Source organism: Ochotona princeps, chromosome 20 (assembly GCF_030435755.1).
Source record: "Ochotona princeps isolate mOchPri1 chromosome 20, mOchPri1.hap1, whole genome shotgun sequence".
Lineage (NCBI taxonomy): Eukaryota > Metazoa > Chordata > Mammalia > Lagomorpha > Ochotonidae > Ochotona > Ochotona princeps.
The window spans coordinates 9,117,784-9,138,556 of record NC_080851.1 but is presented as its reverse complement, the minus strand read 5'-3'; the positions used below and the strand labels follow the sequence as shown (position 1 = coordinate 9,138,556).

Sequence of the window (20,773 nt, the reverse complement as noted above, 5' to 3'; positions counted from 1 at the left end):
GGATGGGAAGCGGAGCTGCCAGGATTAGAACCGGCGCCCATATGGGATCCTGGGGCTTTCAAGGTGAGGACTTTAGCCGCTAGGCCACGCTGCCGGGCCCTCTCTTACTTATTTTTAAATTTTATTTATTTTTATTAGAGAGGTAGAGTTATAGAGAGGAGGTTCAGACATTTAGGAAACTGTCTTGATCCCCTTTCTCTTTTATCCACCTTTTATATGGTTACTATATAACCTGTTGATACTGTGTCCCAAACATGCCTTAAACATATCTATAGTTTTCTAATTTTTGAGGTTACATTTTCAATTTATATTATATTCAAGATTTAATGCTCCACTACATAAAGAATTCAATAAATAAAAACACTTAGGTTTAGCGGAAATCTAAACAAAGGCTATAGTATAATAGTCAAATTAAAAGATCAATTTCACTGCTATGTAATAAATTTTAAGACAGATTATTAGAAGTACAGTAAGTAGCACATAGTTCTTAGTAACTTGTTTTTACTAATATTTAAAGCAAAGTTTGCCAAACCCTACATTTGTAGCAAAACTGCTGAACACAAGCATTTTTTTTGGGGGAGGGGAATTTAACTCCCACATATAAGGGAGAGAATATAGTTTAAGAAAGAAAATTCTGTCAGGTTACTTCCAAGCTTAAACTCTTGTCCGTTGTACTTGGAGTAAAATCTCAGCTCTTCTCTCTGGTCCAGAAGGTGTGCATGATCTGGCTTCTGGCATTTTCCCTACTCTCTCCTGGAGTCACTTGTACTTTCTGTCTCACTGGCCGTTTCATTCTCTAAACTTGCTATGGCGTTTCCTTCCCTGAGGTTTTCACAGATGCTGGTAGTTTGTCTCAAATTCCTTCAGACCCAGTCTCATTCTTCAAATACGATCTTATGATAATAATTACATTTATCTCATAAGTTACATTATTTAAGGTACTATGATTTCTTGATATGACATTAGAATGGCCTGTTCTTACTGTTCTCATTATTTCATGTTAACAAAACATGTCCATCTCCTTTGTCATACTTTTCTCAACTGGAACTCATACCTCTTGCTTATTTGTTGTCTTCCTAACAAAGCTCTGGGCTCTGAGAGAACAAGGATGATTACTAACACCCCGTGCAGTGTCTGGCACACAGCAGATAATTAACAAATAGTTTTTTTTTCCTCAGGGGGAAATGAGTGGACATTACTTCCATGAGCATTTCCTAGACAGGTTTTGTAGAATGTAGCTTCAGGATGAAATAAATCTGAAACATTTTTGATCAGACAAAGTTGAAAAGATTTCCTTACCATGAGACTTTTCTGCCAACAGGTTGTCTATTAATACATTATGAATCTCTAAATGGTGTCCTCCTCCTATTTCTTTGACCTGGAACTTCTTTTCTGAGGGAAGTATCCCTTTGGACTAATACTCTGTGGTGTGTAATTCAAGGAATGCCAATGTGGTTCAGTGTAGCTCAAGGTCATTATTATATAAGGAAACAGACCCAGGAAGATTCACTGACTTGGGTAAAGTTACACTGTGAGCTTTTGTAGGAATCAATGTTTAAGAATGCCTATGGCAGAACCCGGTGCTGTGGCCTAGCAGCTAAGTCCTCGCCTTGAACGCACCAAGATTCTATTTGGGTGCCAGTTCTAATCCCAGCAGCTGCACTTCCCATCCAGCTCCCTGCTTGTGGCCTGGGAAAATAATTGAGGACGGCCCAAACATTTGGGACCCTGCACCCCTGTGGGAGACCAAGAGGAAGTTCCTGGTTCCTGGCTCTGGATCAGCGCAGCACCAGCCGTTGTGGTCATTTGGGGAGTGAATCATCGGATGGAAGATCTACTTCTCTGTTCCTCCTCCTCTCTGTATATCTGACTTTGCAATAAATATAAATAAATCTTAAAAAAATAGTGCCTATGGCATATTTAAATGATTAACCAAATTAATAGGGAAAGTTATGTATAGAATAAATTGCAGATGAGAACTTAGAACAGACTGATTAAAGAATTTAGCCCCCAATGGAAATGGTCATTTTTGATTTAAAAAGAAAAAGCCACAATAAATTGTTTCAGAACCCATAATTTTAAAAATGCTACCATATTTTCTGCACATACCCATATCAAAATGAAAATGCATGCAGTTATTCTGTCCAAGGAAAAATTCAGGCAAGCAGCATAAAGCAAAGTTTTAAGTTTATTTACTTACCTGATTGCTATATCTTTGTGGATTTTTTGGGTGGGAATGGATTGTGAGTGTCTGGGAGTAGACTCTGTTATGTCAACCTCAGCACAGGGAGTCACTTGAGTTTTAATTAAGGACCTGACTGTGAGTTAACAAGCATTCTTCTATTCTTTACCACTTCTGGGACATTCAGTACCTGACACCCGATCCCTCTCGACCCCTTTTTTCTCACGTCCTAATCAGAGGAGTACTAATTCCAACTCATGAGATCATTGAGATGAAAGTGTATGGAAGAAGAACTCAGCATATGCCAGTCATGGACAACCCCTTCAAGTGTTAGTATTATCAAGAGAAGGGAGTTTAGGGATTGTTTGAAAGTTTGAGGATTGGTGAAAAAACTGAGATGGGTTTTAGGGTTGCTTGAGAAGATCAGTGGATTAATTCACGATCCTGCTAGACTATGCTGTATTTGCAAACCACATCTTCTGACTTGGTTTTGACAACCACCAAATAAGAAACAACACATACTGTTTATTTTCTGTCCAGGGTACTTCTGATCACTTGGGATTTTTCCTGTAGATCTGGAGTAAGATTGAAAAATACACACTGTCCTTAAATCAATCGCAAGATGCACCTTACATTTGATAAAGTGTTCACAGAGTATGTGGTATGGTTGGCATGCAGCCCTTGTTGGATCCTTTTGAGATCTGTCTCATATTTGTTACAGAGGCAGAGTGTACCTGTTTTGGGACAGTGGAGTCTCCCTTTCCAGGATCTGTGTGACACTCATGGTGTTGAGTGAAACCTCTCCACCTCGCAGCTTGAACTTGGACATTTTAGTGTTTTAGGGCTCCAGAGGTTGTCTTGTAGGGCTCTTGCACAGTCTTGTAGGGCTGTTCCACAGCCCCCTGTAGTTCTTTCCAAGGCTTTGTGAAAATGTTCAACATATTGGACCCGGCGGCGTGGCCTAGCGGCTAAAGTCCTCGCCTTGAAAGCCCCGGGATTCCATATGGGCGCCGGTTCTAATCCCGGCACCTCCACTTCCCATCCAGCTCCCTGCTTGTGGCCTGGGAAGGCAGGAGAGGACAGCCCAAAGCTTTGGGACCCTGCACCCGCGTGGGAAACCCGGAAGAGGTTCCTGGTCCCGGCATCGGATTGGCGCGTACCGGCCCGTTGCAGCTCACTTGGGGAGTGAATCATCGGACAGAAGATCTTCCTCTCTGTCTCTCCTCCTCTCTGTATATCTGGCTTTCCAGTAATAATAAAATCTTAAAAAAAAAAAAAGAAAAAAGAAAATGTTCAACATATCTATTGCATGGTGTTAATTGTGGGGACCCTAGTGCAGATTTCTGGAACTCCTTTTAATCCACTTATAGTACTTCCTCAACTGTGAATTACAAATTTGTACAAGCAGTTTACAGAGCATTCAGAGCTCTCCCATTTCATGTCCAGTGAATTCCAGCTGCCTCAGGGAATCCTTAATTCTGTTCTCTTTCATCAGAACCCTACACTGAATTTTGTGAAGTATTTCTGGGGTCACTTTATCTGCTTGCCTTTTCTCATGGATTAGATTTTGCCTGCTGTCCAAAATTGAATGTGGTTGTTTCACATGTCTTGTCTAGTGTAACAATAGTCTAAGAGGAACAGTTTTTCTGCCATAGCCAGAGGTGGAAGTTTTCTCCTACGTTTGGTCCCTGCTACTTTGCCACAGAGCCTTGACCTTGAAGAAACCCCCTCAGTACTGTTTTGCTCTCACCGCACACTCCTTCCAAACTTCTCTTTCTTTTTTTTTAAAGGATTTATTTATTTTTTATTGCAAAGTCAGATATACAGAGGAGGAAATACAGAAAAGAAGATCTTCCATTTGCTGATTCACTCCCCCAAGTGGCCGCAATGGCTGAGCTGAGCCAATCCGAAGCCAGGAGCTAGGAGCTTCTTCTGGGTCTCCCACGTGGGTGCAGGGTCCTTAGACTTTGGGCCGTCCTTGACTGCTTTCCCAGGCCACAGGCAAGGCGCTGGCTGGGAAGCAGGGCTGGCATGACGTGAACGGTGCACATGTGGGATCCCGGCGCGTTCAAGGCAAGGACTTCAACCGCTGGGCCACCGTGTGGGGCCCCCAAGCTACTCTGAAGCTCAGGGTTTAAGTGGCATAGTGGCTATGGATCTGAGAATAACTCTATCATTAGCAAACAGAGCGATTGAAGTCTTGTGTAACAAACAGTGCTCACAATTTTATGCTTGATGTATTGAGATTCTAGGTCATAATGGTTATATGATGGGCTCATTTCTAATCAGGCTTGATTTTAAACAATTTACTGGTTGCTTATATTTGTTATTGGAATTTGTGCTCATTTGCATGTTTTTAGTCTAGGAAGGCCTACTTAGGAAAGGACTGTGTGTGTGTATGTGTGTGGGTATGGAAGAAATCCTTCCAGGCACAAGATCTTTCAGATTTTTTGTCTTCTTCATAATAAGCATATTATGATGAAAAAGGCTATGAACTAATTTATGTGCCAATATCAATATATGTTGAGGTTAAAGTGATTATATTTTGTAAAAGGCGAAAGATTTATACAATCTGAAGAGCAACCAGAGTATATAAAGTGATTATATTTTGTTATACTCCATAAAGAAATAGCAATAAGAATGGTCTCTTTCTATGATAGGGCTAGATGAAGAAAAATTCAAGAAGCAGAAATTTAAAAGGACTCGGAGGCATCCAGCCATCTTTCTGCTTAATATATAAAAGATAATATAAGACTGAAAAATTTCAAGAAAATAATTAGTTTACTTTTCTTCTTGGTAAGAGGTAGGGGCCCACTGGTGAGAAGATGTTCATTAGTAAGTTTTTGCTACAAAGAATGTTTGCTGGCATCAGTAAAGAGTATTTATATTTGCTTGCAAGTGATATTGCCTGTATCATGAATAACTATGAGGAGAATACAGAGGAGAATTCCTAAATTTAAATTTGCACATTTATTGCAGTTTTTGTTTTAAATGTCCAATGCTTATTAACTCAGATGCCATGGTTTTCTTTGGGTAGCTTTGGACTAGCATTTGAAAGAAGATAAAACATCTTTCTTTTGTGGCCGGTCTGTGGATTTACTATGTTCTTCTTTAGGGCCTTGAACTTTGAGAATTTCTTTTCTATTTGTAGCTTCAAATAGTCTTTAAAAAACAAACTGCTTTGATGCTTCCTTTTCATCCTTTTGAGTGTGTAACTTTATTATGCTAATTATTTATATAACAACGTTGCACATTCATCTTATGAAGACAACAGAGTAGTTGATATTATCCTACTCTTACAGAAGAGAAAACAGAGGCATGGCAGAATTTTGCAATTTGCTCAGTGTTACTCATAGACAAGTGGGTGTCATGGCCAGAAGTAGAATCAAGACCAGGTCCAATAGAGTGAGCTTTGGCTGAAGAGAGTTCCCAGCTCTGCTGCTGTATTCTCAGGTTTGGTCTTATCTGGGACCCATTTTGCTCATGTGTAAAATGCTAGAAAAGATGAGCTTGTTGATCCTTCTAGCTCTGAAATTTCAGGTATTTGACTTTCATTTTTCTTCTTCTAACAGTATATTATTCACTCTTACAGTATTTTACTGATACAAGTAATATTTTTTTTTATTGCATTTCATTTTATGACATCGTTTCATAGGCTCTGAGGTTCCCCCAACCCCTCTCCGAACGCTCACCCCATGGTGGATTGCTCCACCTTATTGCAGTGTTACAGTTCAAATCCAGTCTTGTTTCGTTCATTGCAAGCATGTACCATGCATAGAGTCCAGCATCTTATTGTCCAGATCAATTCAACAGACAAGCAGTATTTTTAAACAAACATTCAGCTAGTTACTATACAATGATTTAGGAATAGTCTGGTTGATTTTATTATTGCTCATATTCATGTTCAGGTTTATTTTCATGTTTATACTTATTGTCTTATTATGTATTTTTCTATACTTATATATTTCAACTAAAGAATGAAATAAGTCAGCACTATGTTTTTAAATAAGGTGACCTTCAAGTCTCTAAATACTCACATCTGTTTGGTTTCATTATTAATGCCTTGTTTTTATCTTAGGTTTCACAGTAGAACTTCATTATAATATAATGAAAAGAGGGTTCTCAGTGACTTTGCTTCCTCTCCAAGACCTGGGGATAGAGCAGAAAACCAGATGATAGCTATCCCCTTGATTATTTTATATTCTTAAACTCCAGGACATTAAGGGTAAAGCATTTCAAGGTAAAATACAGATATCAAAGCCTTCAAAACCATTTAACAATAGAACTTCAAAGTAGAGAAGAAATGAAGGACTACTGGATCTTTCAACTGGTTTATGAAATACATACCAAAGTTTGGAACCTAATTCTGGTATTTTTTAAGACATTAAGTCTATAATAATTTATTATTAGAAGGTTGCAATTTAGGCAGTTGAACTCCAAATTGCTGAGATTGTGGATAAATAGGCCAATTAATTATTTATTTTTATAATTTGCATTTGTTTTCATTTTAGTGATTCTTTTCCAATTTTGTTCTAGGGGGATCACAGTACATCAAGTCAAAAAGGTTATAACTGTATCTGTCAAAAGTCTCTTTTCTTTTGAAAATTTTTTCATGGTAAATGAGCCAATTATATTGGAACAAATGTTTATTGTGTCTGAGGAAGGAGAGAGCTCACTGTACTACTTAGAGTTATTATCTAAAATTCTCCTGCAGAAGGAAAAGCTGGTGCCACATTTGTGGAAATGGGTAAGTGACCACAGTAATGAAGAATTCAGGGATGATTTAGTGCAGATCACCATGCAGGCTTCCCGGCATGTGCATTTGAAACAGTACTGTGTTGTCTCCACGTTTGCCAGAGTGTAATCTGTGAGCAATTGGGCCAAATCAAAATCAGAAACCTCGGAGAGTAATATTGTCTTGGAATTGTCAAGCAGAAGACTTTGGTTTGGGTTTGTTACGTCTGGAATCAAAATGTCACATGTGGCGTACATCATTTAAAGTTTATTATTTTAACCTTAGACCTCCTTGTTTAAAATTTATGCTATTTGGTGCCTTGAATCCCAGCATAAGCATTTCTGTTCTGTGCTGTGTGAGTCTCTGCCAGCTCCCTGGTGAGCCTGGTAAAACCATAGCTTGGATGGCTGACTGGCCCCTTCCCTCTGTGCTCTACTCTTTGCTGGAATTGCCAAACCCAATAGTTTCTAGGGGGGTGCTCAAACACTACGGCACAGCACCATGTAATTGAAACCATTCTCTGAACATCTGGGGGAGAAAACCATCCAGTCACACTCTCAGCTTGAAAGGGATCATCCCATGCTATTTATTGCTGGTAGTTTCAGAAAAGAAAAAGTAAAAGTGGTGTCATTTTACATTTACAGAAGCATATAGCATTTTCATGGACAGACTCAAAAGCTTGTGGTTCCAAAGTGCGAAATTTTATTAAAATCCCTCGTGAAATCAACAGAACACATATTTAAGCACTTGGGCCAAGTTGTCCATTCCTGCCACTTTTTACAGCATGGCGATGAGCCCACAAATCCAGTCTGCTCTCCATGTCAAACAAACCCACACTATTTTTCCTGCTCATTGGTTTATTTCCCCTGGATAATTTTAATTATTTGTCATCCAAGGTAAACCCATCCTTGGTGTTATAGACTCCTTCACACTGGCACAGGGCAAATTGCGCTGTGGATTAAGATGTGATTAACTTGGCTTAGCCCCAGAACGGGAGCTAAGAGTGCTGGTGCGGAGTATGTGTTTTCACTTAAAAATCTAAACAGATTTGTAAGTTGGAAATTTGATTGAATTCTTTTTGCAAAACCTGAACCTTCCACGTGAAGTTTTAAATATATGTGCCTGCAATGGATTTATATGACCATCCAAATTTCATGTTGCTTTCAGTAATAACAATAGCAATGTAATATTATTGTTTCTGAGGTGCTTTCAGTATACTGTTTATTGTTTACCATATTCACTTATGGGAACGATGAGCTGGGGTGTATTTTCCCCAATTTGAAAGTGAGGACCCTGAAACTCAGACATGTTAGGTGATTTACCAAAGGTCACACAGTAAGGGTCTCTCTCAAATGGCATCTCTCTTGGTCTGATGCTTGTTTTTAGACTTGCTTTCAAAGCAGTTTCAATGAAGCATCCAGTGACTGTGCTTCCATGGAGCCAACAGTGAAAACACGCAGCTCCTCAACCAGGGCAGTGCTCGTTGTCTTGGAATTCTGAAGATCCCTGTGGGTGGCCCCCTCCTGAGTCTCCTCTTATGTGAATATAGCACTTCATTTGCTCTGCTGCCATATGTCTATCATCATAATAATAGTAATATTTACACATTTCTGTCCCAAATATAAGCTACATAAGGTCATTTATGCCATGTTCATCTTTTAATGCTCTCCTGTACCTTGTCCATAATCTTGCACTAGGAGATGCTAAATCAGTATTAACTGAAAGGATTGGGACTTGACAGAAGGATTTGAAGTGCTCAAATGTACCTCCCTGTACTCTCTGTATCAGTCTGTCCAGTACAACTCTGTATAAGAAATGAAGTGTTCTGAATCGGGGCTGTCCAGCACAAGTTGCTGATGGCTTTTGGGAATGGGGACAGACTTTTCAATATACTGTAATTTAATTTAAATAGCAGCCAGATGGCTTGTGGTTATTGTGTTAGAAGTCAAAGCTCTAAATTTCAGATATTTGAACTATGACAGATCCTTAAATCCTGATTTTTAAAAGATTTTTCTTTTTGTTGGTACATCTCACTGTTTTTTCCTTCTTGCCAAGGTGATAGTGTTTTGTTTTGTTTTCTTTTGCATATTGCACTGTGTTGTACTTCTCCCCTTGAGGCGAAGCACAAGTGAAGGGGTGGGCTTAGATTTTATTTGGCACCTGGAGAAGGTAGGAGGAGCTTTTTGCTGCTCCATCTGCTAGGGAAGGACTGGTACCTGTCCTCGAGTAATTCTAGAATGTGACAATCACCTGTCTGGTGGAGTAGCACAGGACTGAAAGGGGCTCTTGGAAGTGATGCCGCAGGAAGTTCTCAGTTTCTCCAGGCTCAATGATGTATGATCTCGGCCTATAGGAAAGCAAAGTTTATCATTTCCTAGAAGCAGCACATCTTCGGTCTCCAGAAAGAGGAGGGCAGGGAGCTAACATTTGGTGAGCACATTTCTTGCTCCACGACCTAGGCGGTATTTCACTTGGGGTAAGAATCTTTAAGCTCTGTCTCTCACCCTGAGTTGGCCACATGTATCACCAGCAAGCATGAAGTCATGCATTTTTTTCTCATTGTGAAACTTCTAAATTCCTCCTCTGAAGTTGTCAGCTTGGGATTAATAAAAGAAATTCTCTCTTCTCTTCTCTGCCCCACAGTTAGCAATAGCAAAAACTGCCCAGGAAGAGAGAAGTGCTGTTCACACAGGGTGGAGCTCTTTGATCTCAGTAACTTCTAACAGCCTCTGCTCCTCATGCTGTGGCTTCTGCCACTTCTCCGGAGGAGCCACAAGCTTACACAGAGGAGCGGCAGGAACCAAATGAGCACTCCCAAGTATGCCCTGGAGTAGATGTCTCTGATAGTGCAGCCCTTTACCAGGACTTGGTGTTCCAAAGATACACTACTGGAAGTAAAACACATATTTAGGGAGAAACAGGTACATGCTTAATCTTGGTGTACCCGTGGGTAACTACAAAGACTGCTACACATGGCTCTGCAAGTTCAGGAGTAAACCTGGAGAGTGAAGGATTGGCATCACTGCAGTGAAGGCACTCCGAAGAATTCACTAGTTCATGGAACCAGAAATCCTTGACAGAGTCCACTCTCAGTGTCTGTACTGATATAAACTGTACATCTTAGCATTCTGTACTGTGTACAAAATGGACACTTAAAATGTGTCAGAATAACTCTTCCACCTTCCCTGCAGAGGGTGACTGTACATATTATCTGTTCCTTTAGGTACAGAATGAAAGCAAAGCACAGAGAGGGAAGTGACCTGCCTGAGCTCACAGAGCATTTGAACAGGGAATTTGAGCATAGAGGCCATCAAGCCAGTCTTTCTCTTCAGGAGTAGGGTGATAGCTCCAACCCCTTACCAGCTGTAAAGAAGTCTCTGTGTGTAGAATACATAAATCTCTCTGCAAGGGAAAGAAGGAGATCTTGATCTGGAAAAGCTGTTGGAGAGGAGACACATTAATCTTTGAGATTTTGGTTCTGACTCCCTGACTTGTTTATCTTTTTTAGTAAACTTTTGGAATAATTTCAATTATGTGGAAGATTTGCAAAGGTTCTTCAGAGTTCCCAGGACCCCAATCCAAGTTTTTACATTTGTTTTCCTGTCAATAAATTTGATTGATGGATGGATAAATGATTGAGGGAGGGAAGGGGGGAATAAAGAAAGGAAAAAGATTGAGAGTGAAAGCGAGAGCGACAGTGAGAGAATCCTCTCATCTCTGGCTCACTCTCCAAATGTTCACCACACCTGAGCCTGGGCAGGCCTGAGGCTGTGGGCTGGGCTGGCGATCATCTCCGCTTGGGTGGCGGTGACTCAGTTACTTGTGCTGTCACTGCTACCTCCTCCCAGGGTCTGCATTCGCAAGTGTACTCAGGAGGCAGAGCAGAGAATTGAGCCTAGGTATTCGCATGTAGGACACGGAAGTCATCACTGCTAGGCTGAGCACCTGCTTCCTGAAATAATTTTATATGCATAGTTGCTTCTTAAATATAATATTATTTACAAATGAATTTATTTCTGGACTTTTCAAAGTTAGTGCTAAGATAGAATAACCCGTATATTGAACATTGGAAATTGTGGTTATGAAGTCGCTGGAAAGCTTTAACCACAGTTATTGATGGAAAAGTGATAAGGAGGAAAAATACTTGATAGTGTGACAAGGGAAGTAATTTAGAACCTTTTAAGGTAGTATCTAGGCTGGAAGTTACTTAATCTCCCAGGAGCTATTGAGGCTTTATGGCAATATCAAAATGACAAAGAAGTTTGGAAACAGTACTTTATAGACTGTGTTCTCGAAGTCCCTGGATTTTTTCGATAGTAAACATAAACAGAGTTAACCAGGACTACAAATATTTGTTTGATGGTGCTCGACTTTAAGGCTCCAAGAACTTGGAGCAATGCAGACTGGGAAATGTCTTCATTGCAAATGGTAGGCCAGTATAGGACTTGGGGTTACAGTGGTGCCCAAGGTGAGTGAGGGTAAGATGCCACGGAACAGTGCCATAGATAAAGGTTCTTGGGAAGGACCATGCAGGATTCTCGGGTGTAGTGGTTTAGTGAGGAGAGATTGACATTTAATATTGGATGATAACATTACAGTTATGCTTACTTATTATGTGAGTTTATTAAGTTTGAATTGATATTTAAGGTAACAATATAAGGAACTTTTTGGAATTTCCAGTGATTGACAGTATTTGATTCACAAAACAGCACCTTTTTAAAAAAGATTTATTTATTTTTATTGCAAAGTCAGATATACAAAGAGGAGGAGAGACAGAGAGGAAGATCTTCCGTCTGATGGTTCACTCCCTAAGTGAGCACAACGGCTGGAGCTGAACCAATCCAAAGCCAGGAGCCAGGAACTTCTTCCAGGTCTCCCACGCGGGTGCAGGGTCCCACGGCTTTGGGCCATCCTCGACTGCTTTCCCAGGCTGCAAGCAGGGAGCTGGATGGGAAGCAGGGTAACGGCATTAGAACTGGCGCCCATATGGGATCCTGGTGTATTCAAGGAGAGGACTTAGACCGCTAGGCCACCACACTGAGCCCCAAAACAGCACTCTTAAATGATTAAACCTAATATTTTGTAAACTATGTCTGGCTAATTAAAGAAAAACTTTCTCTTACCTTCATCATATATTTTTGTTGTTCTGATTAACTTGGAAATCAAAGCAGCTAGTATTAAAAATAGCCACTTGGATTAAGAAAATCCAGCTGACAGTTGTGAAAATACCTACAGTGGCAGTCATGAGCAATGTGGGCACAGTGCTACCTAAATCGGCACTCCCCCATCTCCCAGATAGCATGTGCTTATATTGTTAAGTGTTTCATATTCTCATTTCAGGATTCAGTTGCTTCCATTTATGCAGAATTTATAGACCTAGTTGAATTCAACATTGCTTCCTGGCAAATAAAGGACACCTGAAAATGACTATTTATCAATCCTGAACCGTAGTGTTTAGTTTTCAGCCATGAGGTGGCATTGTATCACATTTTATGCTGAGGAAGCAGTCAGTGTTCTGTTCACTGAAATGACTAATGTATTGCATATGTCGTTAAGCTGTGGGTGAAACACATTATTGAATTTTGGAGTTTATAAGCAAATATTAGAAGCTGGCATCTCAATAGAAGTGTTTAAATTTTTTCCTTATATTTGATCTTTCTATATTATGACTGAGAAGTTTGTAATAGAACAAATCATTACTATATTAAATAATATTATGTTTTACCCCATTAAAATATGTAAGGCAGGTTCTTGCATATATAGAAGCTACTCAGAAATATTCATTGCACGATTAAATTAAAATATTCCTTTAATAGGCCTTACCCTCAGGAATTCATTTCCTCATTTGTCAGGTTGAATTTACAGCATACTTTTATTGCTATGACCCATTTCTTACCAGGATAAGAAGCTTATTTCATGAAGTTAAACTCAACTGAACATATTTAATTTTCCTACTACTCTTCAAAAATACATTACTTTAAAAAATAATTTTCATTGCTTAATTAAAATTGTCCAGGCCTTGCAAATTGGGTAAATGTACTGGTTTACTTTCTCTATTTGCTATTGAAAATGCTTAGTTTTGGAAAACTGAGTAAAAAAATTACTTCATTTTTTTCCCTATGTAAAAATACTTTGTACCCTGTAGAAACATTGTAAATACTTCCCCATGTAAAATGTCCCTTTCTTCAGAGGAGGTCATTTTTTGTTGCCGGAGCTCTTTACAGTTCTGTGGGAATTTGGAGATGCACTCTTAATGCTTTTGTCTGACCATTTCTCCAGTTGTGGAACTCTTGGATCCCTTAGTTCTTACATTGAATGATGGTAATTTCAAAGCCATATGCTGAAAAGTAAAAAATTATTAACTGTTACAAAAGGCTCTGTGTTATATAAGCCAACTAGAATGATGTTTCTACTGGATTGATTGAATTAATTTATGAATTAAAGTTTGGCTGCATCCTAGATATTAAATTTCATTTATATTTTGTCCCATATGGAGCTCTGTTTTTTTTTTTTTTTAAAGATTTATTTTATTACAAAGTCAGATATACAGAGAGGAGAGACAGAGAGGAAGATCTTCCGTCCGATGATTCACTCCCCAAGTGAACCGCAACGGGTCGGTGCTGTGTCGATCCAATGCCGGGAACCAGGAACCTCTTCTGGGTCTCTCACGTGGGTGCAGGGTCCCAAAGCTTTGGGCCGTCCTCGATCGCTTTCCCAGGCCACAAGCAGGGAGCTGGATGGGAAGTGGAGGTGCCGGGATTAGAACTGGCGCCCATATGGGATCCCGGCGCGTTCAAGGTGAGGACTTTAGCCGCTAGGCCACGCCGCCGGGCCTGGAGCTCTGTTTTAAAAAGAATTAATGGGATATGTGTTTGGCCCAGTGGTTAAAACATCAACTGGAACACTCATCCTGTATTGGAGTGCCTGTGTTGGAGTTCTGGCTCCATTTCTGGTTCCAGCTCCTTTGCGAATATGTGCATTGGGAGGCACAAGTGATGTCTCAGGCAGTAGAGTCCTGAAACCTAAGTGAGCATCCTGAACAGCATCCTGAACAGCATCCTGAACAGCATCCTGAGTTCCTGGCTTTGACTTGGGTATGGGGCGGGGGGGGGGGGGGAATGTGCCAGCAGTTGGAAGATGTTTCTGTATGTCTCTGTTTTTCTGCCTTTAACATACAACAACAATAACAACAAAACCTAAAAAAAAAGTAAAATTAAATATATGAAGGGTTAACTAGGGAAACTAGCTGATCTTATTTACATTTTAAAAAGATCACTTTGGTCATCAACAATGGACTGGATAAACTGTGGGATTCGTACAAAAGAAAAACATGTCAGAAATGCAACTATCAAAAACCTGTATTGCTTCAAAAGTTAAATGTTTGTGTCATCACTTCACAGTATACCTTGTATTTGAGGGTATGGACACTTTATACTACCTTTATCAATTTCTTTTCCTCCAGAACTAAGATAGTTTTGGAGTCCATTTAGGTAACCATGTGTGGATTGTCAGATTTCTGAAGAGTCTGGGATCAAGAGGCCCTTCACTGGTATAGTAGGGGTTCTTTAAGTTGTGAGCACTGAGGTGCCTTGGTTGGGCGGCGGAGATGTGCAAAGACGGCTGCACAGTGAGTTCTGCCTTGTAACCCTTGCTTTTGTTACTGAATCTTCAAACTCATATCTATCAAATTGACATGTGATAGTCTAAGGAGGAAACAACTCTGGAAATGGTCTATTGAAAGTAATTTACTTCCTCATTATCACATTGTTAATTGGTCTAAAGTGGAATATAATATTCATATTCTAAACATTAAAAATTCAGGGCAAGGAATTGTAATTTTACTGTTTTGTTTTCAACATATATTCTTTTCACATAAACATACAAAATGAAAATGGAAAAGGCAGATGGAATTTGATACATATATATGTGTGTGAGTGTGTGTGTGTGTGTCCAGCTTTTAAAAAAGAGTTATTGTTCTATTGGAAAGTCAGACTTACAGAGAGAAGGGGAGATAGAAAGATTTTCTATCCACTGGTTCATTTCCCAAGTGGCCACAATGGCCAGACCTGAGCTGATTTGAAACCAGGTGCTTCTTCCGGGTCTTCCATGTGGGTACAGGGTGCCAAGGATTTGGGCCATGCTCTACTGCTTTCCCAGGCCACCATAAGGGAGCTGGAAGGGAAGTGGAGCAGCCAAGTCATGAACCAGTGGCCATATGGGATCCTGGCGCATGCAAGGTGAGGACTTTAGCCACTAGGCTGCCACGCTGGGCCCTATATCCGGGTTTAAATTAGTTTCCTTATTCCAGAAAGCATGTCTCCTGGTTAGTGTTAGATTTTCAGATCAGACAGATGGAAAATAGTTAATGGAAATAACCACAGATGAATTTATTTTACATTGTTTCACTGAGAACAGAAATAATCTGGAATGTTCTAACTTCCCCACAGATCATCACAACATAGCATCAAATAGAGGGTGAGGTAGTTAGAGAAACAATTGGCAAATGTTTCCTTGAATGATGCCCTTTCCTGCTTAGTTATGGAGTGAAATCAATACTGACCTCTAGATTTGTTGACCTGTTCATGAGATGGAAACTGAAATGTGAAAAATTGAAAGTTTTCTCTGATAATAGATTTTTTTCTTCTTTCAGGTGCAGCTAGTGTGAGCAATCTAATGACTAGGAAATCTTCAGACATTTGTAATAGTGCTGAAGAAGGCAGAGTTGAGAAAGGGTATGCTTTCCCTATATCATTGTGCCTTAATCTTCTTAGAATTTTCTACAAAGAAATCACATTAATCAAATCTCCTTTCTGCTATGTGAAAGGTGCGGGCTGACTAATGCTCGACTTTGGGTGAAATTGGATATGGAAGGAAATCCTGACTTGAAATAATACCGTGATTTTCCGTAATCCTGTGTTGCTGGAGTCTTAGTTCAGGAGTATAATTTCCAGCTCAGGTTTTGTGAAAGCCCTGCCAGCAACCCCAAGGGGTACAGTATATTCTTTGGAGACAAACAAACAAACAAAAACAAAAACAAAAAACAATAAAAAACCCAAACCAAAACAACCCCCCATCCCACAACCCACTATCCCAAGCCTCAGTTTGAATGTATTTAAACAAAAAGTAAAATATTTGCTTTAAAATATTTAAGAATAAGATCCCTGATTTTATCTGTACATCAAATTAACAGCAGCAATTGTATATTGTTTGTACAATAAAAAAGCAGAAAGTGCTATTCCTCTATTTCATAAAGTTTGATGGTTCTAACAAAAATAAAATTGTGTAAAATGTACTCTTCTTTAAAAAAAACCCGTTAATTTAGAATCTATATGCCTGAAATATGATTTTTCGTTCAAAGCTCTCTTCTTCAGGGACTATGTTTATTTCAGTTTAACAAGGCATTTCTTTAGAACCTCAAGAAAGCAGAAATATTTTAAAGGCAGAGACTGAATTTTTGGAGAAGTGCAGCAATTAAGAACTAAGTCTAGAAAGTGGTTTATGTGGTCAGTATGGGTGCATACCACTGACTTTTGAAAAGAAATATTGTGTTCATAATTCATAACATGTCTATACTATATATAATTTTCATTTTACAATTAAAATAATAAAAAACTCCTTAACCTATTAAATTAATAGATCTCTTTTCTTTTTCTTTCCATTTTTTTTAATTGGAAAGACAGATATACAGAAAGAATCTTTCTTTTTTTACAGCAACCTGTCCTGAGTGAAAATCTGAAGAAGGAATTAAAAAATATTCCAAAGCCCCAAGGTGTGAGTCTTTGAAGTGTGTATGTTTTTTATGTTTCCAGCACACCTCAAATTGAGTTAGGCACATTTCAGTTCATGGCCACATGTGACTTAGTGGCTACCATGTCAATCAGAATAGTTATGAAGCCTCACTCTTCTGTTTTTGCCAAAATCACTCAAATAATGTATGTAAACTCTTTATTCTGATTCCTAAAATGTTAACATCTTCTACCATCAAAGTATGGTTATCAAAATCAGGAAATGTACATTGCTGCCATACTGTTGGCTCATCTGAAAACCTAGTTAAAAATTTGACAGTTACTCCACTAAGAATTTTTCTGGTCCATGATCAAATACACATTGTATTTGGTTGTTATGTTTCCTTAATCTCCTTAGTCTAAAAAGTTAATATTTTTCATGGTCATGGCACTTTTCAAGCCTATTGACCAATTATTCATTGTATGCTCTTTTGCTTTGGGCTTTTCTGATATTTCCTAATGGATATTTGGAACATTTTTGTTTTCATTTGATTTGAGAAAGAGAGAGAGGAAGAGATGGAGAGAAGTTTTTCATCTGCTGGTTTACTTCCCAAAATGCCTACAATAATGAAGGTTGAACCAGACTGAAATCAGGAACCAGAAATTGCAGCTCAGTCTCCCACAGGGATTACAGTGAACAAAGTACTTGACACCGTGTCTGCTGCGTCCCGAGGTGCACATTAGCAGTGGGCTGCACTGGAAGTGGAGCAACTGAGACTTGACTTGGGCAATCTGGGAATGGGATATTGCTGTACCAGGTGATGACTTAACTGCTGTATGCCTTGCCTGCCCCCAGGTTTGGCATTTTATGTCAAGATATTATAATTCATAGAAATTTGGAAGGTTTGCTTTCCTTTCTTCTGCTTTGAATGGCTTGTAGAGAATTGGGGTAAGTTCCTCTTGAAATGTTTGGTACAATTCAGCAGTGAAGCCATGCAGTTTGAAAAAAGCCATAGACTTTCCTTTATTGGGAGTGATTTAATTACTGATTCAATCTTTGTCCTCATTATAGGTCTATTAAGATTTTTAATTATCTCCTGATTCAGTTTTGGTAACTTGCACGTGCCCAGAAATCTATCCATTTCTTTCGGGTCTTCTTATTTGTTGGCATATAGTGGTTTGTAATAGTTCCTTATTATTCTATGTATGCCTGAGGTACCCTTTATCTATATATTTTTTGTAGTGCAAGTCTGGCAGATGCCAGTTCTTTCAGTTTTTGTTTGCTTTGAAAGTATCTAATTTCATGTTCAAGTACAAAGGAAAGTTTTGCTGGGTGTGTAATTTTGGGCTAACCTTTTTTTTCTTTTGGTTTCTGGAATACATCACTCCATTCTCTTCTGGCCTGAAAGGTTTCCTCTCAAGGATCAGCTCTGAGTCTGGTATTGTTCTTCTTGGCAAGGATGGCTTTTGGTCGAACCTGTTTGGGGTTCTGTGCCCCTCCTGTGTTTGATTTCCATTTCTCCATATTAGGGAAGTTCTTTTTTGTTATTTCATGAAATGCATCTTTTAACTCAGCTTCTCTTTCTGAACCTTTTGGAGCTCTCATTATTCTTATGTTTTGTCTTTTGATGGTGTCCCTTAATTCCTAGGTGCTTTTCTTATCTTTGCTCAATTCTGCTTCCAGCTTCATTACTGTTTCAGCATTTTCCCAGGAGGTGTCTTCCAGTTCTGAGTTTCCTATATAAGACTGAGCTGAGTGAGTTCTCACCAAACTCAGTGCATGCTCAGCTCACTGTTGTTCCCTGCAGTCTTAAATTCTTTGCCACACTGTAAGAAATGGCGCCTGATGTACCATTACTAGAGTTCTTGATCTGCTAGCTGTCAGGTCTGAGGGCTATCTGAACCTGTCTTGGGTGGAGCCTGTAGGATGCCACGTTATTGCAGTGCACTGAGTCAGAAATCAGTTCACTCCCAGCTCCATGCATGAGCAATCCTGCCCTATAGCCCTTGCCTCCTTAAACAAAATGGTGCATAATTCGGCTCCAGGGGGGCAGACAGGGCTGTGAAATCTACCCTTTTTCCGCAGAGCCTGTCTGGAACTTGCAACTCTGTCTCTGCTCATGGTCAAATCAAGTAAACCAGCAGGACAAGCAGTTCTTTGGGTTCACCTCCAGAGTTCCCGGTAAAGTCCCTTCCCAACTTGTCGCTGGTGGGGTTTGGGCTGCTGGTGGAGTTCAGATTGCCATTAGCTGAATGCTACTGGCTATCAATCACTGCAACACCACACCATTGTTTTTGCTGCTTTCCTGTGTCTGTCAGTCTCCAGGTACTCCTCTGCTGTTGTTCTGTCCTCTCCTATTTCCTGGTATGTGCCCTCTCTGCTTCATGCTGGCTAATATTTCTTTGTCTGTTTAAACATGTCCTTACGCTCGAGGCTTTCCACTGAATTTTTAATTTGCTGTATTGCATCTCCATTTCTAATAATTCAGTTTGATTTTGTCTCAGTGTTATGATTTCCTTTGTATAACATTCCTTAAATTCCTTGAACTGTTGTATATGCTTCTTATTGTTTTTAAGGAGCTTTATGATGATTTAAAAAAGTTAATTCAACAGTTCCTCAATGTTTTCCTCAGTTAATTCTGAAGCTGAAATAGTCTTTTGCTACTTTGCAGAGGAGACATTAGGAACCTCACTGGTTGTGACTATGCTTCTTCTTGTGCCCTGGGGAATTGCAACTCTGAGTAGCAGATTCTTTTCCTTAGGGCTGATTTTAAGCTGTTTATCTACATGTATATAGGTGGACATTACTGATCCCATTCATTGCCTGGGTCTCCATTTGCATCACTGGCACCACTCTCTCCTGCAAGGTTCAGTGCAAGCTCCCGTGCTATGCTTCTTCCACAGTTCACAGCTGGGGCTCCCAAGTCACCACTCTCCACCTCTGTGTTCCCATGTTGTGGCCACATGGTTGTCTGCTCAGCCTCTCTCCCACTCACAGTTCCAGCAGAACCTGGGATTAGGGAGACCCCAGTTGTGACTTTAAACTAGATCACAAGGCTGTTAGTGGTACCTGTTGCATGGATTTTTTTTCTCTTTCCTCTTCTTACTTACACCCAGTTAGATCTGGGTGTAACCTGGACCTATTTTGATTGGAAGTCTTGGGATGCCAAGTTAGCATTATTTCCTTGGTAGCACCAGTACAATACATTGTGCAGAAGTGAGCTCCCCCAACAGGGACTTTTCTGCAGAAGTAAAAATGGCACTTGTTGTGGCATTAGTGAGGTTCTGAGCTGTGAAATCCATCCTGTTCCCACACCCGTCTGATAAGGCACAGACACTTTGTTCATGCTCATGATTGGTCTAAAAAATCACTGGGAAGCACAATTCTATGGCTGGATACACCTCCTATGTTCCTGGTGATCTCCCTTTTCCCACTTGACTGCTCCTGGAGCTCCGATTGCTGCTGGCTTATCTGCTCACTGCAGCACCGCTCCGCTGTCTCTGCTGGTTCTCGGTGTCCATGAGTCTCCAGGTGTCTCTCTGACATCAGCCCGCTACCTCCTATTTGCCAGGATCACACTCTCTCTGTCTCTCCTTGGTTAATCCTTCTCTATCCATTTTAATGTGTCATCACCCTATTCTGCAACAAAATATACCATTTCTGATCTTAGCATTTGAACATTTAGTTTAAAAAATTTAATTTGTGGGGGTAAGTATATTTAGTCTCTCAAAGCAGTGTTTCAGGATCACTCACTAGATGTAGAGTTTAATTTGTTAAAGAAGTCTCCTTTGCTGTTAACTGACATTTGAGACCATCTAAGGTTTTTTTTTTAAAGATTTATTTATTTTATTACAAAGTCAGATATACAGAGAGGAGGAGAGACAGAGAGGAAGATCTTCCGTCCGATGATTCACTCCTCAAGTGAGCCGCAATGGTCGTTGCGCGCTGATCCGATGCCAGGAACCAGGAACCTCTTCCGGGTCTCCCACACGGGTGCAGGGTCCCAAAGCCCTGGGCCGTCCTCGACTGCTTTCCCAGGCCACAGACAGGGAGCTGGATGGGAAGTGGAGGTGCTGGGATTAGAACCGGCGCCCATATGGGATCCCGAGGCATTCAAGGTGAGGACTTTA

At 40.0% G+C, this 20,773-nt stretch overlaps 1 protein-coding gene across 1 annotated transcript in view; it reads left to right on the top strand.

Annotated features, from left to right (window-relative positions):
* Positions 1-16,741, top strand: part of MTERF1 (mitochondrial transcription termination factor 1) — a 61,045-nt gene extending 44,304 nt beyond the window's left edge. The window contains exons 3-4 of the transcript XR_009247256.1: positions 15,568-15,649; positions 16,629-16,741. The gene's annotated coding sequence lies outside the window, so the exon portion shown is untranslated. The remainder of the gene's footprint in view (positions 1-15,567; positions 15,650-16,628) is intronic.
* Positions 16,742-20,773: the final 4,032 nt, after the last annotated feature.